The 21,933-nt window shown below is 51.7% G+C and overlaps 1 protein-coding gene across 2 annotated transcripts in view; it reads left to right on the top strand.

Moving 5' to 3' along the window:
* Zbtb7c (zinc finger and BTB domain containing 7C) overlaps positions 1 to 21,933 on the top strand; it is a 321,065-nt gene that overhangs the window by 220,280 nt on the left and 78,852 nt on the right. Inside the window, exon 1 of one of the 2 annotated variants that reach the window (XM_078030066.1) lies at positions 4,925 to 5,230. The exons of the other annotated variant lie outside the window; for it this stretch is intronic. The gene's annotated coding sequence lies outside the window, so the exon portion shown is untranslated. Of the gene's footprint in view, positions 1 to 4,924; positions 5,231 to 21,933 lie in introns of those variants that run through there. 2 annotated transcript variants of the gene reach the window in all.

Below are 21,933 nucleotides of genomic sequence, written 5' to 3' on the forward strand. Positions count from 1 at the left end.
GTCAGCTCTGTGAGGGCAGAGACCACATGGGTTTGCTTACTGCTTCATGGCAAAGCCTGGGTATTCTGGGTGGCAGCGCTAGTGCCTACCTGTAAGAGAAGGGAAGGGAATGAGGGAGGAGAGGGGGATCCGCTTCCCCCAGCAGGTGGTCTCACCCCCTCTTCCTGCCACGGTCCCACCTTGGCCAGGTTCTCACCAAGCCTCCTCTGCCTCTGGGCTGCCAGGCGGCTCCTGAGGCAACAGGCCCAGCCCCACCCCTGGCCAGGCTTAGCTAAAGCTCCTGCCTGGCTGTGTGTGATACCATCTGAGAGGAGGGCAAGGCCCTGGCCGGCTGGGCCCTCAGGCTGTGTGCAGAGGGCTGGGACCCTACTCCCTTGCCCTGTTGACTGTGCAGCCAGCCAGACTCAGGACCCTTCCTGCGCCCCAGCCCAGCAGGGTTCTTTCCCCTCACTTCCCCCTGAGAGAACACCCCTGTGTGCTTAAGAACACTCTGTGTGCTTAGTCAGCACCTCCCTAGACAAGCACCGACCAGTCCCCGGTGCACCTGAGGAGCAGGAGGCAGGTATCTGCTCTCTGCTCTGAGGCCACAGCCCTTGCCCTCCAGCTCCCACAGGACAGGGCAGCCAAAGGCCAGTCTGCTCGGGAGGCCACTTCTCTGGATCACCGTTGTGTGTTTGAAGGTGTGGAGGAGTTTGAGGCAGTCTGGCAATGTCCCTGTGAAACACAGGGTCAGAAATGTAGGAGCTAACTGATTTGGATAAAATCAGTGAACATGGGCTGGGGTTGTGGCTCAGCGGTAGAGCGCTCGCCTCGCACGTGTGAGACCCTGGGTTTGATCCTCAGCACCACATAAAAATAAATAAATGAAATAAAGGTATTGTGTTCAACTACAACTAAAAAATAAATATTTTTTAAAAATTGGTGAACACATAAAGGGCTGTTAAAACAGACTGAGATTCAATTTGTGGCTCCCTTTCTGTTCTTGATGCTAAACAGCCAAGGATTGTCATTTCAGAGTTGAACCCACAGCCTGACATCTCACCTGTGAATGTGGTGCTGATGGCACCACCTGAACCTGGGACTCCAGAGTCAGGAGGTACTGGTCTGTACCAGAGGATGTGGGAGGGGCCCCAAAAGAAGAGGCTGGTATACCCCTCCCCTGAAGGACCCCCGTTAGAAATGCCACCCTCTTCCTGTTGTTCCAACTGACGCAGTTTTCCTTAAAATTTAATAAACCACTTGTTGAACATCCAACGTGCCCAGAACACAACCAGATGCATGTTGTTTGGTTCGTTAGTGGTTCTGGGGATCAAACCTAGGGCCTCGCACATGCCAGGCAAGGGCCTACGACTCAAGGGCATCCCACCCCACCTGCAGGTGTTAAGAGAATTGCTTGGCAGCCACGTGCACTGGACTGAGGAGCAGGACAGGAGTGGGTCAGGGAGATGCATTAGGAGGTCCCCTCAGATGGTGGCATGGCCTGGGGACTGGCAGCCCAGGTGGCAAGAAGAGAGCAGATTCAAGATCTGTTGTGAAAACAGACTCTGATGGAAGGATTGGCTGGGCGGGGTCGGGGGGCAGGAAAGAGGAGGAGGCAGCAAGAGTGGTTCATGCTTCTGGCCTGAGTAACACTCACTCCCAGTGTTAAGGGCATTCTCTAGGAATCCTTGCTCCAGTGCTTTCCAGAATTCTGACCTGCATCATTCCCCACTGGCCACGGCTAACATGACCCTCACACTCTGGGGTCAGAAAGAAGCATTATCTTTTCCACTCAGCAGATGGAGAGAGGGAGGCACACAACACCAAGGTCAAGCTTCTTAGAGAACCAATTGTATGACTAAACAAAGAGCCAGTGCTTGAACCTCAGGGTAGCCTTTGGGCACCAGAGCCATGAAGACTGAAGTGTAACTGCCAGTTTTATGGCGTGTCATGCGTTATGACCTTGAACAAGTTATAAGACCTCTCCCAGACCCAGTTTCCTCATCAGTAAGATGGGAAAATAATGGGATCTGCCTCAGGGTTCTGTAAGGGCTCAGGGAGGAGGTAGACCCTCGGTGGATACAAATAGCACTATTTCTAGGCCACACAGCTCAGGTCTGCGTGTAGCTCTTTGTGCACGTACATCTGTCCAGGTATGCCCCGTGCACAGACTCTGTGTGCACACATCACAGTTGACAGCCAGACCCTGCCGGGTTTCAAGTGTAGACAGTAGCACCTTTGCAACTAGTGTTTCTGCTTCGCCTTGGGGGAGCAGGAGGCTTTGCCCTTTGGGAACAGGAAGGGGTTGGGTTTGGGACCAACCCTGAAAGTTAGGGCGCCTGTGAAGCCAACCTGTTTCCAAGGGTTCAGGCTGACCCGACCCAGGGAGGTGGGGTGACAGCCAGGGTGGGGGCAGAGGTGGGGCAGGGTGGGAGGGAAGGAGCCTGAGAACAGGGTGAGTAAGAGGGAGGGAGCCAAAAAGGGCCCCGGAAGGAATGGGGCATGGAAGAAAATGTACAATCACAGGTCTACCATCTGGCCGTCCCAGAGTCCATTCTGTGGGTGGCTTTGGGAGCTTCCTATCCCCTTCTCCCCACCCTACTCCTCTCTGAGGTCTCCTTTATGTTCCTGTTCCCAGGAGGGAGCTGGCACCAAGTGAGGCTGGAGGGTTACAAGGGCGGGGTTCCCCACTTTTTGCCCAGAGCCATTCCAAAGGGCGTGTCCCAGCAGGGCACACACACACACACAGTGATTAAGGGGGAGGGAGGGCGACAGACACTGTCCACTGCAGGACCCGGCGGGCGGGCTGGACAGCTGCCAGCTCTCCCCCACCCCTCTTGGCTGCAATGTCATCAGCCCTGGCACCACTCACTGGCTTACCCAGCCGCTCCTTCTAGCTTGGAGCTGGAGCCCTGTGAGGAGAGGCTGCCTAGGGCAGGCTGGGCACCTCCCCCCTTCCCAGGACTCCCTGCTGGAGTCCTCCCCCACGTCCCCCTGCCCACTTCCCTCTCCAGCTGGCTTTGAAATGGTTCTTCAAGCCTCCCTCCCCTGCAAAGTAGGCTCAGCTGGGAAGCTGTAATAAACCAGCTCCATCCCATAGACCCCCACTCTTGGTGAGGACCCCTGAGCCAGAGCCGTTGCCCACTTGCCCCATGATGCCATCTCCTGACTTAATTCCCTCAGCTGACACTCCTGCTCTCAGCCACACAAACCTCTGGACTACCTGTCCACCTCCATCCAGAGCCCCCGTCACATAGCCTGCCTTACTCACTGCTTGGGCTCCTGTCCGCTCTGCAGAAATCATTTCCCATTCCTCAGTAGTGGATGGTGCTTATGCACTTTACCCCACATTAACAGTCCCCTTGTGCCTTATCTGCCCCACAGATGAGAGCCTCGGAGGGTGGCACTCCACTGCACCCACCCACCTGCAGGCCATGAAGGCAAACCCCTGTGGACACATGGCAAACAATTCTGGATTGATACTGACTCCATCCAGGTCATGTGCCGGCACCTGCCTGGATCTGGGAGTGGAGCATGGAGTTACACTTGATCAGATGTTTAATTAGTGACTTTGTGGACCAAGAGAACTGACTTTTCATTCTTTCACTTGGGTGTTCTGGAAGTATGGGAATAGGTGGGGTTTGATTTTAGAAAAATGGAGTTACCCAATCTTGGACCACACTTTATCTCATGAGGTGTGCACGCCTTCCCCTCGGTCTTTGATCCCTTGATCTAGCCCTCCCTCCCCACTGTTCCCCAGCACCCTAGCACGGAGGAGCTGACAAACTCATTCACAGCTGTTGTGGAATTGCCTGATCCCCAGGACTTGGGCATTTATCATTTTAGAGTAACGTTTAGGGTGAAACCCAGAGATGCCCTTCCTGCTGCCATTTGGTATGCTTGGCTAGGTGGCAAGGGGACCCTAAAAAGAAATGAATCCCTAACACTGGGCTTCACGCAGGGGGCACCGGTTGGAGATGTTTTAGTGGGCGTGGTGTTTCAGAAGCTCACAGAACACAGCCCCCCTGGCTCTTCTGGGACCACCATGTCTTTGGAATTTTCATTTGGCTCTGAGGTGCTTTAAGGTTCCTTGCCTGTCCCTGGAAGTCTGGCAGAGGCAGCAGAAGGCTGAGCATCTCACTGTTTCCTGTGGTAGGCACTCCTTCTTGTTCTGGGGGCACACAGGGCAGCTGGTCAGCAGGAAGGAATCTCTCTCCTGGCTCCTCCTCCATTTCTGAGAACAACCAGCTGTTTAGGAGTTAATGACAATTTTCTCCAGGTGACCAGACAGTTCCAGGGGAAATAGGCCTGAGCTTCCCAGCTGGCTGGCAGTTTTCAGATAGGGTGTGGTGTGTGGTTTGAAGAAAAGACTGGGAGAGGGTGGTGGGCCACACTCTCGGTGATGGACAGATGGCCCACGCAAATGTGCATGTTGGACTCTCTTGTTGCCATTTAAGTCAGCCTGTATGATATGTGTGCTGCTTGGTGAAGAGAGGTGGCATCGGTGCCCCCACCTCAGGCCTGGTGACCCCCTCTGGGCCAGGCCCTGCTGAGTCCCCTGTGTAGGCAGGAGCTGCATTCTGTGCTCACCACCTGCACTTTGAAAGTTTTTTGTTTGTTTGTTTGTTTTTGTTTTGTCACTTGAATAGTAGCAAACCTTTGTAGTGCTTACTTTAAGTTACAATCACGACCCTTTAAGGAGAAAACATAATTCTAGTAATTTTATTGGGCTCAGATTCCAGGCAAATGGAAATAAAATGGTTCTTAAAATATAACAAAACACCCGGAATTGAACAAAACAATAATTTTAAAAGCTTCCTTTGCCTTGAGATAAGTGGTAAAGCATTTCGTGAACTCCTGGGGTGGAGGGAGTGCCAGAGAGAGCCAGAAGAGAAGCAAAACTCCTCCTTGCTTTCCTGTCGGTTTTGCCTTCCCCCAAAGAGCTTAATTTGCGTGCTATAAAGTGAAGCAGAAAGCGCCACTAGTGACATAGGTCCTTGTCCCGCGCTTAACAGTACAGGTGGACGAAAGGGGCCGCCTGCCAAATACTTCTGGTTGGAGGGAGGGGTGGGAGTGCTCGCTCCAAACCACTCCTGGAATGGCTTAACGCGCCCAGCGCGAATCAATGACAACCTCTCGCCGGCTGCGGCAGGCTCCCGGAGCAGCGCTGCCGCGTGGATTCCCAGCCCCGGACCCTGGCGGCGCTCAGGACACGGCCGGGGCACCAGCGCGGCGTCCTCGGGGCGGCCAGGTGGGTCTGCGGCGGCCTCAGCCAGGAGCGGGGCTACGATCCGGGCTCCGGGAAGCCCCGGGCGGTGGGGAGGAAGCCCTTCTTGGCGGCCAAGGAGCTTCGCGGGCGTCTGGCGGCGGCCCCCACCTCCCGGCGCTGCGATCGGTCGTTCTCGCTCCGCGTCTCGGGGGACCGTGGGGCGGCTCCGGCGGCTCTAGCTGGCGCGAGTGGCGGAGTCCGCGGAAACTGCAAGCCCCCACGTCGCCCGAGCAGGGGCAGGGGCGCGGGGCCGCGCAGCCCGCGAGGAACACCGGAGGGAACCCGGAGCGAGCTCCGCAGCCTTCCCGGCGCGGTCGGCCATCCCGGCGGGCTCCCGCTGAGCGAGGGGACAGCGAGAGAGTTTAGGGGGACTCGGGAAGGCAGTTGCGGATACACGTTGTTAAATAACCGCCCCCTCCGCCCCAGAAACCTGGGTTCTCCCGAGGGTCAGATGCAAAACTTGCGGGAAAACAAAAGCCACGGCAACTCGGCAGAAGCCACGGTCCGGAGACGTGGGCAGAAATTAGCCGGGAATTGACCAGCGTCTCTAGGCACCGCCGGAGGGAGTCCCGCCTGGGTCCCCGGTTCGAGGCGCGGTGTGACGGTCGCTGGGAGCCCTCCCCGCAAGGTTGAGGACATTGGGAAGTCTCCCTCCCCGGAGGGCAAGTCAAGCTGGAGTCTTGCAAAGCCCGAGGCGACCAAGTGCGGGCAGGGAACGCGCGTGGTGTACCCGGATCCCCGCGGGCGCCCGGGCGGGCGACACCCTCCGGAGGGTCTGGGTCTCTTCCAAACAGCTCAGCGGCGGGAAAGGGAGCTAAAAAGAGCTGCCCACCACCCCAACCCCCGCTCGCCGCGGCAGGGGCCTTTGCTGCGCGTGTCCAGGTGCCCAGCGGTGAACGCTCGCAGGAGTTGGGTTCTGCCCCTGCTGGTGCTGTCCCGGTTGTGGCTGTGCCCGCGAGCGGATGCCCTTTTCAGCAGCTGTACCCGGTTCTGCGCAGGAGTAAGGCCCAGTTCCAATCTCGCTGTTCCTTGACCAGCTGGTGGCGGACCACTTCGTATCCCTCTAAATGCGGGATTTTGAAAATGTAAAGGAAGTGATTGAAGCAATCAGGCAGTTTTCTCCAGATTAGATAGATTTTTGGAAGGGTTAGGGATGGGAGGAGTGGGGTAGTAAAGGCCCGGTCAGGTTCAAGTTTCAGCTCCACTCCTCCCTCCCCCTGCCTTCACCCAGTTAAATTCTCTCCAGGCTTCTCAGAAAGGCCTTAGGAGTCCCCTCTGGATGAGTCTCCGGGAGGGGAAAGCAGCCTGGGATACCACCATTTCCCTCAAGGCCCAACTTGAACTGAACAGGAAGAGAAATCGGCGTTCCCAGAAAGCTCTGCCTGTCTCCCTGGGTATGGTATTCTACAGAGTATTTGGTGGTATTTCCTAAATACGCCCCTTCTAAGGATCATGGTAAGGGCAGCCACCACCATCCTTTATCCACCCCATTTTACAGGCAAAGGACTGAGGCCAGAGGGCAAGGTGAGCTTCCCAAGATCACAAGCTAGGCAGCGGAGGAGACCAGGACCACTGACACAGAATTGTGGGCCACCTGTGCCAAGTGAGTCCTGTGGCTCCCAGCTTGAATTGCGGAACTTGGTAAAGTTGCTGGGCACCCACCTGTAACCCCAGCAATTTGGAAAGCTGAGGCAGGAGGATTGCGAGTTGGAGACCAGGCTCAGCACCTTAGCCAGACTCTGTCTCAAAATAAAAATAAAAGCTGTGGGTATGTAACCCAGTCTTAAAGCACCCCTGGGTTCAATGCCCAGTGCCAATAAATAAATAAATAAATAAATAAACTTGGTAAGATTGGTAGATTTGGAGCCCACCAAGTTCCTTCTGAGCCCTGTGGGGAAATGTACACAGGAAAGGAGCCCCTACCACCCTGATCCCAAGGGGCATCCAGCACAGGTGGGTAAGACTTGCACAGCCATAGAGAAACCAAGGGACCAAGTAGAGGGCCCTGCCACAGTCGGCTGGGACAGCCACTCTGGGATCTAATAAGAGGCACTTGGCGGCCAGAGTTTAAGAACAGCTTCAAAAATTACATGACATTGTGGCAGGAAGTTGAAAGAGGAAAATGTAGAGAGCAAAGGCCTGGAAGCAGCAGAACATAAGGTTTGTCCTGCTGAAGGAGTGCTGGGAGATAAATCCGAAAGAGAAGGAGGGAGGCGAGGGGCAGGGTGTCTGGAGACCACATACTACATGCCAGATGCAGCTCAGCGTGCATTATCTCCTCTAGTCCTCCATTCCCATCAGATATGGATCATCAGCCCACTCTACAGATGAGGAAACTGAGGCTCAAAAGGATTAAGTAGCTGTCCAGCTTGTTGATAACAGGCAGAATTCAAAGCTATCCATTATTGCCCCACATCTTTTAGAATCTTATACCATAATTGGGGAGATGGGAATCATTCTGGTATAATTATTGTACAACATAAAGTAGTATACATTACACATGGGATTAGCCTTTTTGAACCTAAATGTTTTTTCCAATCAATCAATCAATCAATCAATCAAAACAACTATTGTATTGTGTACTGTGTGCTTACAGGTGCCATACTAATCGTTGGGCATCCAACAATAAGTGAATCACACTGGTCCCTGACTCTCTAGGGGGAATGGTTGGAATGAGGAACCATCCCCACTCTGCAGTTACAAGGACTTGTCCCTGGCTCAAGGGAACACTGAGGAGTGCACACACCATAATCCACCTCTGTTCCTAGTGTCCAGGAAGCCATTTGAGCTCCTGCTGTTCGTATGATCAATTTAAGGGTTATGGTTGTGAGCAGCGAGCATGTAGTTTTGGCACATGCCAACTGGAAGTGATAAGAGACCTGTGCAGCCTAGGAAAGGATTGGCCCCTCTCTGGAGCAATGCCTGCAGAGCTGAAAATTGACCCAGCATGTCCCCTTCCTTATGCACCCGCCAAGTTCCCCAGTGACCAGGACGGTGTGTCCCACACACTCAGGACTCCTGGGCCTTCAAGCCCCCGATCTGACCATTGGAGAGGGAGTTACAGCACTTGTTGGTACCAAAGCCAGGCCGAGAACCCAGGTCTCCAGCCATCCGTGATTCTCACAGCAGCACACACGGGCCTGCCAGGGAGGTTTGGGGGCTCAATCGAAAAGACCACTCCATCTGCTTGTGCCTGCATTGACAGTGCCATCTCCTGAGACTCCTGTCCTTTTCTGTTTTAGCTGACCGGACATATCTGTCCTAATAGAACGGTGTCAGAGGAATGTTTGAGATGGAGCCGACATAAATATTCCAGGACATCTGGCCTCTTAACCTTCCTTCCATCTCAAGTGGTGTAATAGGTGTAAGATAACTATCTCTAACATGAACTGTCACTATTGTGAGGACAGTGACCTGATAAATCAGCCTCAGAGTTCTTCCCTGTCTGGTGTCTGGGTGATGCTCTGAGACACCAATTCTCTCCAGAAGGATAGTTTTTCCCTTCTTTCTTTTTCCTTTTCTTAAAAAAAAAAAAAAAAAAAAAAAAATCCTGGACTTGAGGTCACAAGATCCTATTGCATTCCATTTTGATGTCATGCTGACAGAATAAAGACATTTTCTCCTAATACGGAGATGACCAGCTTGATAAGGGTGAGAGCACCCGCCTGGCTGTCCCCGTGTTTACAGCAATCACACAGGTGTATAATTGCATAGGGATATTTGTTTGCTCAGCCCGTACAGACCTACAGGTTGGGCCAGGGAGAGGGCTGTTCAGTTTATTTTCCTTTGGCTGGGAACCACGGAGATGAATAGAGGGAGGGGAATCGGGTGGGGAGATTATTGCCAAGAGCAATTTGGAGTCTCCTTCATATTAGTCAGAGATCATGTTTTTCCTTTCTGAAGCCACCCGACTAGAGCAACTTCCACGCAGAGCTTTTGCCTCCCATTTTTGTGGTGTGTGTGTGTGTGTGTGTATGTGTGTGCGCTCAAGCGAGCGAGTGGGGTGCATGCTTGTTTTTGTTTTGATTTGTAACTTGCTAAACTTCTCATGACTAAGCAAAAAAAAAAAAAAAGCTTAGGAAATGGAGTGATGAAATGGGTCCTTGATATCATATATTCTGTATGTCATTGCTTAATAAATTTGAATACTGATCGACCCCGAGGTACCATGATAATAAAGTGCGATGAGTAATTCCTTTGAAGGGAGAGTTTATCTTCAGTGGGTGACATTCACCATTGAAGCATAATTTCACTTTCCCTCTGCACATCTCGATCCCGTGTTTAGATAAAGAGGAATGCTTGCTGTCTTCCGTGGTACTCTTGTTCCATTTGGAAGAGCCCTGCATCCTGGCCTTGCTCAGGAGGGGATCTGCCAAAGTGGGGCCTCCTTCCCCCACACACCTCCCTCCACCGTGTGGGAGGGAGAAGGAAGCTCCCCCCATGGGGTCAGAGCTGTTTCCCAAGAGCAGCGTGGCCTGTGTACTCGGGCAGCACAGAACAGGAGCCTTTGCTTGGCCACAGCCTGCCCCCACCTGGGGCAGGAACCCTAAGGAGGCTGTAATCCATCAGTCAATAAACGAGTCTATCCACTGGACAAATTGAACAGAGCTACTCCGAGACTCCAAATTTACAGAAGGTGGCACACGATCTCTGTCGGCCTCGCCAGGTTAGATACAAACCAGCTGCAGAAGAACATGTGACCCTCTCCAGTGATTCGTGTAACTGGACTTGACCTTCAAGGTGAACTGTGCGGCCTGAACACTGCACACGTGTGTGCATATGTGCATACACACACTGGAGGCTGTGGTCATTTTTTTTTTTTTTTTTTTTTGGCTATAGATTCTGGCTGACAATTCTGTTCAGTTGTTTCTGGAGATAACAGATTGGCCCACTGGTCTTGGTGAAGCAACTGATAAAAGCTAATAGAGAGGTGACAGCAGTTTCAGCTCCCGTTGACATCTGCCTTCCTCAAGCCCCTGGAAAGCCTAGCAGAAACCGCCTCGAGTAAGCAGGACCTAAATAACAGGAACTTCTTTTGTTTTTGTTAGTTTGTATTTTAATAATAGCTTTATTGAGATGTCGTTCACATTCCATGCAACTGACCCTTTTGAAGGTGACAATTCCGTGTTTTTTAGTATATTTGCAGGGTTGTGCATCTGTTATCATAATCATTTTAAGAGTATTTTTGTCACACCAGAAAGAACCCCTGTACCTATTTTGGAGTCGCTGCCCACTCACCCCAACCTCAGACCAGCAAAAGTCTGTATTCTCCATGACGTTGCCTATTCTGGTCATCTCATACCAATGTAAGGACGGAACGTGGCTTTTTGTGATGGGCTTCTTTTAGTCATCATAATGCTTCCCAGAGTCACCCGTCTTGTCAGGCAGCTCAGTCCTTCACGTTCTATCACTGAGGAATATTTCTTTTATGGATAAAACCATATTTTATTTATTCATTCATCAATTGGTGGATATTGGGTTTGTTCCACATTTGGCTGCTGTGAACATCTGTGTGCAAGTTTTTTCATGGAAATAGGTTTTATTTCTCTCCGGTATCTGCCTAGGAGTGGAATTGCCAGGTCCTATGGCCACTCTATCTTTTGGAAATCACAAGACTGATTTTCAAAGTGGCTACACCGTTGTACACTCCCACCTGCAGTATACGAAGGCCCCACTTTCTCCACGTCCTTGACAGCACTTACTGATAATGTCTTTTTGTTGTGGCCATCCTATTTTCTAAGGGTTTATATGCACAAGGAGGCAGTACCCGGGAAGTATTCCGGAATCTGCTTAGTCATGCTGACCATAGCCGCACGAGAGCCCTTTGGCCTACTGGAGCATTCCACATACCCAGATATTTCCTTCAGCTCTATACTGAGTTTTTTCTTTAAGTTTCCACAGGCAATTGGCTGGGGGCTCTGTGTTCTCCCTATTTATGATCTGCAGTGGAATAATTTTATGCCATTTTTATGGGTCTGACTGGAGTGACACTCCAGACAGAGACAACTTGGACTCGAGTGGAGGGGAACTCACCTAGTCCCCCCCGCCTTTTTTAAAAAAATTAGTTCTAACCAGTTATACAAGACAGTAGAAAGCTCTTTGATTCATTGTACACAAATGAAGAATCTTTCACTTCTCTGGTTGTACATGAAAAGTAGAGTCACACCATTCGTGCAATCATACATGTACCTAGGGTAAGGATGTCCATCTCATTCCACCATCTTTCCTACCCCCTTGCTCCCTCCCCCAACTTTTGCCCCATCCAAAGTTCCTGTACTCATCCCATGCCCCCCCTCCATTATGGATTAGCATCCACTTATCAGAAAAAACATTTAGCCCCTGTTTTGGGGGGTTTGGCTTAGCATGATATTCTCCAACTCCATCCATTTACCTGCAAATGCCATAATTTTATTTTAATGCTGAGTAATATTTCATTGTATACATGTACCACAGTTTCTTCATTCATTCATCTATTGAAGGGCCTTTAGGATGGTTCCACAGATTAATTGTTGTGAATTGTACTGCTGTGAACGTTGATGTGGCTGTGTTACTATGGTAGACTGTTTTTAAATCCTTTGGGTATAGACTGAGAAGTGAGATAGCTGGGTCAAATGGTGGTTCCATTCCAAGTGAAGAAATCTCCATACTGCTTTCTGGATGGGGGCTGCACCAATTTGCAGTTCCACCTGCAATGTATGAGTGTGCCTTTCCCCCCTACATCTTCACAAACACTTATTGTTGTTTGTATTTTTGATAACTGCCATTCAGACTGGAGTGAGATGAAATCTTAAAAGTAGTTTTGATTTGCATTTCTCTAATTACTAGAGATGTTGTTTTTTTTGGTATGTTTATTGATTGATTGTATATCTTCTTTTGAGAAGTGTCTATTCAGCTCCTTAGCCCATTTATTGATTGAGTTGTTTGTTGTTTTTGTGTTAAGTTTTTTGAGTTATTTATATATCTTGGAGATCAGTGCTCTATCGGATGCATGAGTGGCAAAAACTTGCTCCCAAAATGTAGTCTCTCTCTTCACCTCATTGATTATTTCTTTGCTAATAATCAATGAGATTATTTCTTCTTCTCCCTTTGCTGAGAAGAAGCATTTTAGTTTGAATCCATCCCATTTATTGATTCTTGATTTTATTTCTTGTGCTTTAGGAGTCTTGTTAAGGAAGTCGGGACTTAATCCAACATGATGAAGATTTGGGTCTACTTTTTCTTCTATTAGGCATAGAGTCTCTGGTCTAATTCCTAGGTGTTTGATCCACTTTGAATTGAGTTTTGTGCATGGTGAGAGATAGGGGTTTAGTTTCATTTGCTGTATATGGAGTTCTAGTTTTCCCAGCACCATTTGTTGAAGAGGCTATCTTTTCTCCAATGTATGTTTTTGGCGCCTTTGACTAGTATGAGATAACTGCATTTATGTGGGTTTGTCTCTGTGTCTTCTATTCTGTACCATTGGTCCATATGTTTATTTTGGTGCCAATACCATGCTGTTTTTGTTACTATAGCTTTGTAGTATAGATTAAGGTCTGGTATTGTGATGCCTCCTACTTCACTCTTTGTGCTAAGGATTGCTTTGGCTATTCTGAGTCTCTTATTTTTCCAAATGAATTTCATGATTGCTTTTTCTATTTCTGTAAGGAATGATGTTGGGATTTTAATTGGAATTACATTGAATCTATATAGTATTTTGGGTTACCTAATTTCAAAACCACCAAAGACTATAAGAACCCTTTCATCTGGACATGCTAACGTTCTATAATTAGCTGTTCTGTGGCGTCATGTTCAGGAGAACCAAACCTCAGTGCTGTAGTTCTTTGTAATGGAATTTGGTCTATATGACCCAAGAGCATACTGGACCTGGTTCTGCTACCAGTGGACTCTTCAGCTACAAGCTAGTGCTGAGCCTAGTAGTTCCTACACGTAAGCATTGCAACCAATCACCTGTGAATCCTTTTAAAAGATTCCAGGGGCTCACCCTGGAGGGAATGAAGTGAACCCTCCCAGGCAGGCGATGGTGGTGAAGTTTAAGAACGCAGTCTGACCCCTGCTTGCCTCCATTTCCTTACTTGAAATGAGGAGTAGATTAGTCTGGCGAGCTCCAAAGGGTTTTCCACAAAGCTGATTAAGTTCTGGGTGGGTCTGATCTTGTAAAAGGGGGCTTCTGGCACTGAAAACAATTCAGTGCCAGTGGCACTTTTGTGATAAGAGTTGTGTTCTTTGAGGGCAAGGACCAGACCACCTGCCACGACTGCCCTGGCTGACCGCCTGCACAACTGTGAGAGGTCACATCTGCCCTGGGGCCGTTTTCTCTCCCCATCCCTGTGCACTTCCCTTGAAGGCCCCAGAGTTTTCACTGCTTTCTTCTGTTCCTCTGCCGGTGGCAGCCCTCAGTGTCATTCATTCAGCCAACATTTCCCCAACACCTCCTAGAGATAACAAGTCCACGAAAGCTCTGCTTCACCCTTAAATAAGGTACCAGCACATTTTAAGCAGAGAAGCAGCCCAAGGCTAATCCCCAGAGGTGCAATTTCAGGGCTCCTTGATTTGGATGAAGGAGGGTCTAGGGCCTGAATTCCTGTAGGTCATGCGGGCGGAGACTCCACCTCCAGCGCCGTCTGCCAGATCCACTCCCCACCCTCCCCCATTGGGGCTGGGCCCTCCGCAGCCTGTTCAGAAAGTGCTTCTGTCATCCCCTGTCTCAGCCAGAGACATGCCCTCCTCCTCAACTCCCACCTGCTAGGAGCAGGCAGGCGGAGGAGGGGAAGGGAGGGCTGGCTCATTGGAGATCTGAGCTCCACGCTCCAGCCTTTGGCTCCCACCCGTAACCCTGACTGGACAATTCCCAGGACAGCTGTGCTCTGAGGACTGAAATAATCAGTGTTTATTAAAGCTGTTGGAGGGAGGACCAGGGGGAGGAGGGAAGGAAGGCTCGCATTTCTGCCTTCCAACAAGAGAGAGGCCAGGTGAGGAAACCTGAGGCCAGCCTCCATGCCAGAGGCCCAGAGCCCTCTCCCTCCCTTCCCGGCGAACGCACCCACGATGACATTGGAGGTGCTGTTTGGGGGTGTATTGAGATTTGTGTGTGTGTGTGTGTGTGTGTGTGTGTGTGTGTGTGTGTGTGTGGTGCGCCCGTGCGCGCAATTAAAGAACATGAGGGTTCATTTGAATAGGGATTAATGTCTCTGTGGCCTGGACCTGCAGGAGGGAGAAATTCTAGACGAATGGAAGTTGCAATAAAAGGAAATGGGCTGGATCTGCCTCCAACTGATCAGGAGGCCTCCCAGTTGGCAGCTTTGAAAGGAACATGTTTGGGGCAGTTTTCTGGGCAATCTGTACTTTCCTCTGGACTTTCCGGTGGTGTGTGTGTATCCTCAGCAAATGCCTAAACTCTACACTCAGGGTTCTAGCCAGCTGAGGGGGCAGGGAAACGGGCATTGATAGGCAACTGCTTTTCCTGTTCACGTCCCTCCAGCCCACTGGGGCCCACCTACTCAGGAATCAGTCTGTCTTCCGGAGTCACCCACCCCTGCCGGCCCCTGGCACCACTTCTAAGGTCTCACTTCATCCCCTGATTCCGAGTTCACCTAAGGGTGGGAGACACCGCTTTACAGGGTGTCTGAGTTTGAGACAGGGGACTTGCAGGCGTGTTCCCAATCAGGCACTAGGGGAAAGTGAACAGTCACTGTGGTCAGCAAGGGGCCTGCTGTCTACACTGGAAGTGGGAAGTAGATCCCCTTGACCCACTTTAATCATATGATGTGGAAGCTGCTCATGAGGCCTGTGTACAGAATCAGCCTCCAGTCGTGAGGATGCTCTAGGGAGGACAGTCGTTTTGTCGCGCATGACGGGGAGATGCAGAGGCTGTTGAAAGGACAAACAGGACTGAAACACTCTGGTGGCTGATGCTCAAAGGGTAGAGTAGTCACCCTCCCCATGGGCACTGGGCTTCTTTGAGGTAACTAACACTGAGTGTGCCCTGGGCAGGTTGGAGGATAAATGGCACCTAGTGGCTACTTCAGGTGGCTCAGGCCCTGGGCAGGGTGCCCCTTGGTGTGACTGGATGGCCTCTCTGCCCCAGGTCTGGTGGACACGCAGTTGTGGGATTCTCCAGTCTGCTGCCTGGTTCTCCCTCTGGTCTCCTCTGCTGATCCCTGCTGGGGCTGGGGGGATGGCTCCCCCACCGTTAGCCGCCCCCTCCTCCCCACTCCAGTGGCGTATGGAGTGGATCTGGCCTTCAGCTCTTGGAGTCTTTTCCAGTAACACGGGAGTGAGCTCTGCAGATGCAGCCAGGGGAGAGGGGCAGGGCGTCAGCCAACCCCAGAGTTCATGCTGCGATGAAAGGCCAAGCGGGCCTCTTGTGAGAAGTCAGGGAGGGACAGATGGGGCCCTGGGAGGAGGAACGCTGGCCCACAGGCCCTTCCCCACTGCCCACTGCCAGCAGGGCTGTCCCAAGTGATGCCTGATCAGCAAGGACAGAGAAGCACCCATACTGTGCCAGGGGCCTGGTGGCCCAGCAGGACACACATGGAGTCTCCCCTCCTGCCTTCTGAAGGACTGTCATCTGTTTAGCCGGATAAGACCAGAATGTGAGAAGGAACCAAGGGTCTATGGCACCCATCTCAGCTGAACGGCATAAGAAGGGCCAGATGGGCTGTGGCCTGAGGGGTCCGGGAGGCCTCCCAGAGGTGCTCTGAGCTAGGACCCACACGGCAGTCTTAGCACATGGTCACTGCAGGCAGGACCTGGTTCCAGTGTGTTTGGTCACTTATTGGCTCTGATGTTGGCCTCACTACTGTCTGTGCTGAGATTTCCCTATTTGTAAGATGGGCATGAAGCCTCAGGAGACTGAGGGCAGAACCCTCCAGTGCCTGGCCCGTGGCACGTCTCAGTGCGTGGAGCCTGTGCTTCTGGACAGAACCTTTGTAAAGTCATGTGCACCTTCCCCCCCTGTTCTCCCTTCCCGTTCTTTCTTCCCCCTACCATCTCCTCTTCCTCCTCCCATCTCTTTCTTCTCCCTTACTAGCTCCTTGCCCTAAGGCTGCAGGTGGTCACTCCGACCTGTGTCCAGGCAGGAAGTCCCCATCTCTTTTGCCTGAGGCTAGTCAGGTTAAGGTCTGCCCAGGAGCAGCTCTGGGAGGCTTGCTCCCACAGGGCAAAGAACTCAGTATGGAGCTCCACATTCCCCTCTCCGGTCTCACGTCCCTCCTCAGCGGCATCCCTGGAACCCAGAGCAATGTAAATGTGCCATTCGCAATTTCACGGGACAAACCAGGATTGGTCACAGTGGCCCATTCCAGGCAGGTGTCCCAGTGCAACATGAAGCTAATGAGAGGTTCCCTAAAGACAGGACCTCCCCTGGAATTTTGAAAATAAGTTGATTTTGGAAAACAGGGGAGACTTAAACCCACAATCAGTTTCAGGTGATTGGGTTCAGGAGCCACACTGTCCAGGCCTGGGCTCTGAAAACTGCTCTGATGTGGACAGAGAGGAGTAGCACTTGAATATCTTTAAGTCTCAGGGGGTCAGAGGGCCTATTAAAGATAGAGTTCCTCTGGTCTATTTAATGGGAAACTCCTTAGATCTGTCTATGACAAAATCCTGGCCTGCTCTGAGACTAAGTTATTTTGCCAGTGGTAATACTAAGAATTGTCTTTCAATAGAGTTTTTGAAGTAATTATCACCAGGGACTAAATCAGAAAAGGTAATAATAAGGGGAGGGGGGAAGAACCAGCAGGAAATGTTATAAAGGAAATAGAAAACACCGTCATATGAACTTCTGAAATTATATTCCTTGGAGAGATCAAATGTTATAAAAATGACACCATCATAGAGTAAGTACTCCTGGCCAAATGTGCAGAGCTTCCGAAGGTCTCATTGCAGGTGCTCATGTGCCCCTGCAGTGGCTCTGCCTCCTGCACACTGATTTCCTTTCTGTTGGCAGGCCCTTCTGGGATCCCTTGCCCACAGCACCCCGGGGAAAGAGTTTCGCGATGCCACACATTCTTAGAATGCACAGCCGCATTCCGCAGTGCAGCCTCTCACACCAGATGGACATCTGCCGGACCGTGTCTCCTGGGGCTGCCTGGGCAAGTGCAGCTGCCCTGGGTTCCCTAGTCCACTGGGGTTCCTTAATGAGGGCAAGGCAGGCAACGTTAGGGCATCAGAAACGCTGCTGGTCTGAAAGTTCTTGTCCTGTGTACCGTGGAGCCAGAGTGTGTGTCCGCTAGACTTGCCAAGGCCACACTCATGCCACGAGCATGAGCAAGAGTAGGAGCACCTTCCCGGCCACTGTGTCACCACAGCCAGCGCACCCATTGTCCTGTCACCCCTCCCTGGTGACTGTAGGGTTAGAAGAATCCCTAAACAAGTTGCCTTTGGATGGTGGCTCGTACCATGGCACAGAGGACTGTCCACGCGCCCTATCCAGGCGGCTCCCTAGCAAGTTGGTGGCAGAAGGGGCTCAAGGGCACAAGCCCCATCTCCCTGGCTTCCCTGGCTGACAGGAGGTTGGTACTGGGTATAAGTCCACTCAGGCCTGAGTTCCAGTCTCAGATCATCCACTTTCCAACTGAGCCACCGTGAACTTCTTGGAACCTCCCAGCCTCGTGTTCTTTCTACAGTGGAATAATCCTCACTGCCCTCGGAGCTCAGCGGAGGCTTCAAGAGATAAATTATGCAATATATCTGTAACACTGTAACCTTAGTTTTGAAAATAGTTTTCCACTCAGAGCTCTCTCCCATGCAGCATGTCTCTGAGCCCCAACCACCTCTTCCCCCGTGACCCTCCAGTCCTACTCATGACCTTGACATTTCTCCTGCCACCACTGATTCATGCTGTGAGTGCAGAAGAGCAGTCATGGCCTACCCTGGCCTGCCCCCAGACTCCCTCCTGGTCTTCCCCATCTTGGCTACTGCTCCCAGAGTCCCTGGGAGAGAGCAGAGGTCGGGGGCCTTCTTCCCAATTAATGTTAACGCTCTTCCTCTTTCCCAGAAAACGATCTTTTTTATCCCATTTCCTCACTCTCTCCTGCTTTTTGAGGAACGGAAGACTCCAGGGTCAGCCCAAACCAAAAATGCCAAGCGGTACCCCACGAGGATCCCCAGGTCTTGGCCATCTGAGGATGAGTGCCTGGCCTTCGTCCTGAGGTCCTGGGATCATCCCACCACCACCCCTGCATCACTGTGCCCAAAGGTCCTTGTGGTGCTCACGCAGCCAGGACCGCAGGGTGGCCATGTGGAGCCACCCCACCCCCACCCAGATGGCTTAATCAATAACACGATAAGCAACAATTCAGTTATGAATGCATCCGAAAAGGGAATTAACAACAGAACACCTCAGTTCTCCAGGGTGGTGGGCTATGTTTGGTTTGGCTCTGGGGACTGTGGGTCAGAGTCTGTCCCATCCATGCTGTAAGCTCTGGGTAAAAGTGTGTGAGCCCAGCGTCTCCTCCATGTCCACCTGGACACCCACTCCCACTCCTCCCATCCCAGGCCTGCCCTCGGGTCACAGCCAGGACAGACTGCAGGCTTTGCTCACCTTTTTCATCAGCCCAGAGAATTGGACATTTCTAGGTAAAGGTCACCTTGCCCCAAAGTAACTGTCGCCAATTAAAGGGGCCCGGTGTGCCTGGAGAGTCGGGGTGATGATACCTAGCCTGTGATCCCCAGGTCACGGGGTGAACATGACAACTGAAATGATTCCTTGCAGACAGCTCTGGCTTAATTGGCATTTTTCCTGGCTGGTTGAGCCCTGCAGGGAAGAAACCATCTCACTGTCCCCAGGCTACATCACCTCCTGTCCATCAGAGACCCTAGAGCTGAGCATTATACACAAAATACAAAAGAAATGACTCTTGGTATTAATCAATGAGACTGCAATATACGTGTATTGTCTTACAAATACATTAATATAAACTTCCATAAACATTCCTAGGAAGAGCTGTATTTTAAGGATGTATCTTGTAGCACTTATTTCTATACCCACTGTTCTTTCAGTGCTTGGAGAACGAGCCACAGAATTAGCCTTGAGGGTCGCTGTGTGGATTATTTTTCACTATGGTGTTAGTTTGATGTGCAGGATGTTTGAAGGATGGACTCCTGCTGGAGCAGGGGACCCAGCAGGCAGGATAGGGGGAGAAACCACAATAAAGCCCGCCCCGCAGTGTCAGCCAGCCCCCTGGGGTCCTCTGGAACTGAAATGACCCTTGAAGTGTCTCCCAAGTTGGACCAAAACTCCTAGGCCTTTATAGAGCCACAGATACCTCCTGCAGAGCTTGAATGTGGATGGTCCCTGGAAAGAAGTCACTTTGGGCCAAGTGGCATTTTCCAATTGAGACAATACTTGGAGGCTGTCCTGAGCTGATGGCTGACCACTAACCTTGCTCCTGGCACCTGCAGCCACCCCTGGGTGGCTCAGCTGCGTGTCCTCTGCAGCCTGTGCATGGCTCAGGGGCGCAGGCGTGGGCAGCTCTTCTTCCCCGAGGGGTGGATTGTATGCACAGCTGGACGGGATTCTGCAACACCGTCCCCTGCCAAAGCCCTCAGCAGTCCCCCACCCTTCCAGGGCCACCAACCCAGGGAAGTCTTATTCATATCCACTTACCTCTGGTTCCCACAGGCCTCCTGTCTCACTTGGCATGTCCCCTGCCCCAGCTCCACCCCTTGTACTTTGCTGCCCATATTTCATGGAGCGTGTTGTAATGTGTGAAGTCAGTCTAATCCCTGTGATGCCAGCTGCTCTGGGCCTTCTCAGGACAGTCGGCTGTCACCACTGTGGGTTTAATGGCTCACTAGCTAAGAGGCCCCTAACACAGGGAGCTTGCTCATTGGCAGGACAGAGTATCCAGTCTCTGCCCTCTGCCTCCCACACACCGGCTCTAGCAGTTCGATTCCCATCAAACAACCACTCTATCTTCATAACAAAAGAGAAAAGAAAATTAGTAACCTCCATGTAGAGAAACATAGGAGAAAGGTACTATCAACTGCCAGCCACCCTCTTGGTTCAGGATTATACTCCATCGAAGGGACAGATCCAGACACAACATAGCAACAGGGGGCAGGGTGTGAAGCACTGTTTGGCTCAGAAGGAACAGTCCGGAAATCATGCTGGCCGTGCCGCTGGGTCTCCACTGCTCTGGGCTAGCATGGCTGTCTGTCCAAGTCCAGCTCAGTTTCCACAGCCTCCAGGATACTGGTCACAGCAACATTAAGAACCAAACGGCAATGGCTCTGGCTCAGCTCGCCCAGCTGCAGGAGGCTGGCACCATCTCCCTGCACCTGCAGGAAGCCTCCTGTTGCTGCTATAAGTCACCAGGACTGCAGCATCCCACAGGCCCCAGCAACCGATGGCTCTGACTTTAATTCCTCAGCCTCTATATCTAGGAGTCTCTACTGCTGCCTGATGAGAACATGGTCCCCACTCCACAGCCACCGGGAGCACTCCAGAGCCACTTGCCCCCAGCACGGCCCGCACCTTCTCTTTGCACCCCATTTGTCCGCAAGGCCTGGGGCCCCCCACAGTCCTTAGCCTCTCTCCCAAGTTCTTATTTCTCAGATGCAGATCTGAGTCAGGCCATCCTCAAGGTCCATTCGGTCTATTCTCTCCAGGAGAATTTCTGCCCCTCAGTTTCACACACGGCCAGATCCCCAATCCCATTTGCACCAGGGTGACACCCTGCTAGACCCACAGCATATACAAACGGGAGGCTCCGAGGGAGCCGAGAAGCAGAGTTAGGTATATTTAGGTGCCTCCCTTAAATTGCCCTTTAAGAGTGTGATACGACAAGTACATTTTAAAAATGAAACAGATTATTAGACCAGCCTTCAAAGGAAAAGAGTTGTAGAAGGCTCAAGGCACACAACAAGAGCAGCTGGGAAGGCCACCTGTCCCCTGACTCTGGTGACGGCAGAGGGGCACAGCTTACCCGGGAAGAGGAAAACGGATGTCTGAGAGTCATTTATGTCATAATTTTGCCACCAGATGGCTGGTCCACCTCCTTCTTCCCCACGTCATGGCCCACCTGATGGCCTGGATCTCTCTCCAAGGGACAGCTCTCTTTTCAGGGGAGCGAGACAGGGAAGGGGAGCACATAGCTCTGCAGGAAGCATAGAAGTAGACATTCGAAGTGACTGCTTCCCCAGGACTGGGAGGGTCTGGCAGAGGCTCCTGAGCTGCCCAGTGGCTCTCCTGGGTCCCCAGAGCTATTTGGTCCTGCTTCTTCCGTTCAGGGCAGGAACACCAGGGAAGGAAGTGTGAAAAACTTAAGCTGTTTCTTCCTCAAACCATCCATAGGCAAGTCCAGAAAGGCCTGGGGGCTCTGATTTGGGATCATGTGCAAGATGCAAAAAGAGCCACCTGGGAGGGTGGGAGCAGGTGTCAGCACGACCCTGCCCCTTCCCTGGGATAGTGTAGACATGCCTGCTGGGTGCACGGCATCGTGGAGTCTCTTTCTCCCCATTCTCTCTGCTTCTGCAACATCCAGTCCCACCGCCTGCCTGCCAGCCCCAGTTCAAACATGTTCCCTGGACCTGGCAGCTTCCTCCGCATCCACCACTCGCCGCCTCCAGAGGGCCAGCGCCCTTGGCTGCCTCTGAACTCTTGTCTCCCTACTTCTGCTCAGAGCCCGCCTACACATTCTGTCACCCAGAATCATCTTCTAAAACACAAGTAGGATCTGTCA

Source organism: Ictidomys tridecemlineatus, chromosome 13 (genome assembly GCF_052094955.1).
Source record: "Ictidomys tridecemlineatus isolate mIctTri1 chromosome 13, mIctTri1.hap1, whole genome shotgun sequence".
Taxonomy (NCBI): domain Eukaryota; kingdom Metazoa; phylum Chordata; class Mammalia; order Rodentia; family Sciuridae; genus Ictidomys; species Ictidomys tridecemlineatus.